This window comes from Aureococcus anophagefferens, assembly GCF_000186865.1.
Source record: "Aureococcus anophagefferens unplaced genomic scaffold AURANscaffold_38, whole genome shotgun sequence".
Lineage (NCBI taxonomy): Eukaryota > Pelagophyceae > Pelagomonadales > Pelagomonadaceae > Aureococcus > Aureococcus anophagefferens.
The window spans coordinates 13,258-15,053 of NW_008705595.1; positions in this window are offsets into that span (position 1 = coordinate 13,258).

Sequence of the window (1,796 nt, forward strand, 5' to 3'; positions counted from 1 at the left end):
TGGCTCTCGGTCAAGACCTGCTTTTCTTGCCACTCCACGTCCAGACGTGTACTCTCGTGTGCCGCGCGCTCACTTTGAATCTGGATAGATGCCTTTGCAGCATCAAACGCCGCAGCCTCAGCTCCGAGACGATCCTGAGCGACAGCGCAGGCTCGGTCTACGGCAAGAGCTGCCGTCAAGCACTTCTCGCGAGCCCGGGCGCGCACTACTTCTAGAACGATGGCAAGCTCTTCAGCGTTGCGCTCAAGAGCATGAACTTGCTCTGTTGTCGCCAGCTGCCGTTTAGCCAGATTCTCTTCAATGTGGATTGCATCGCGCGACTCAAGGGCCTGATGCGCTAGCGCAAACGCGGCTGCCGCTTCGTGCCGGTCGCATTGAGCTGTCGCATTCCGAGTCGCTTCGTCCGCAGCGCTCAGTTCATCAACAGCATAAACAGACTGAACCCGCTGTGTCTCGACCTCGCCACGTGTCGAAAACAGGATCCGTTCCAATGCCTCAACATCTGACGCTGCATCTATGGTGGCACGCTGTTCAAATTCCACCCTTGACTTGAGCGTGTCCCTTTCTTCTCTCAGATCATTGTGTGCGACCTGCGCTGCTGGTAAATCGATCTCAATGCGCCGACCAGACATCTCCTCTGCCGCCTTGGCCTGCACACGCAAGCCAACGGCCTCATCTTGCGCATTGACCAGCTGTAATTTGCGTTCCGTGATTTCTTGTTCTGCCGTTGTCACGCGGATACGGAGCTGCTTGAGGTCGCTTTCTGCCCTGGCTTTGGCTGCTAGCTGCACGTTGCGCTCCTTTTCGGCATCATCGCGGGCTGCGAGAAGCTCCGCGGCTTCTTTAGCTGCCAAGTTCGCAACCTCCTCGAGCTTGGGCCGACGTATAGAGTCTTTTTTTGCCCTTCGAGAGGCTCGATCTGCACGTTCACGTAGTTTTTCCAACTCCTTCGAAACACCCTCCGACTCGGCTTCGACAGCGCGTAGCTCCTCCTCAACGAGCGTCTTACGTTCAGTCAGGTCATCACGCTCCGCCTTCAGAGCCACGTGCCGGTCAGACGCAGCACGCAATCGAGTGGTTGTACGCGCAGTTAGTGTTTCAATGGACGTGTCGAAAAAATCTTCTTCAGCTTCCTCGTCATCTTCGTCGTCATCGTCATCTTCGTCTTCACCAATTGCAGTCAGGGCCGAGATACGGCGGGGGTTTTCTGACTCTGCAAACCTAGCAAGGGAAAACGAGTTGGCCCCAATAAACCATGCTATCCTGGAGAATTGCCCGTGTAATAGACACCGCCGCTTTGAGACATAACCCTCTTCGGCGGCGACGCTGCTTGGCTCCCTTCATCGCCGGTGAAACCGTCCTCATGTTCCTCGCTAGCCTCTTGTGTTTCAACATAGTTCTGCGGTTCTAGCACAAACTTGGCCCTTTTTGTCATCTTCTCCGCGATTGCTGAGGTAATAAGTTGTCTGTTCTCGATCATCACCTAGTGTGTCACAAAGCACTTAACGAAAGCTCCCGGACGGATGATTACACCAGCTTGCGCACTGACTGGAGACGTCGTCTGCCAACCGCGACTGCTTTCATATTGCGCTGGAGCTTGTGCGAAGTTGCATACTCGCCAACCTTCTGAGCAGCTTTGGTGGCAGACACAGTCATTTGGAGAAGAGCTTGCATCTGGTCGGCCTGGGCTCGTGCCTGCTCCATCTCTGAGGCTGCGGCTTCGTTCTCCTGCGTAAGTTCGGCAACAACAGAGGATTGCTTCTCTTCCGCTGCCAGCTGTTCTTTCAGTGCGCTTA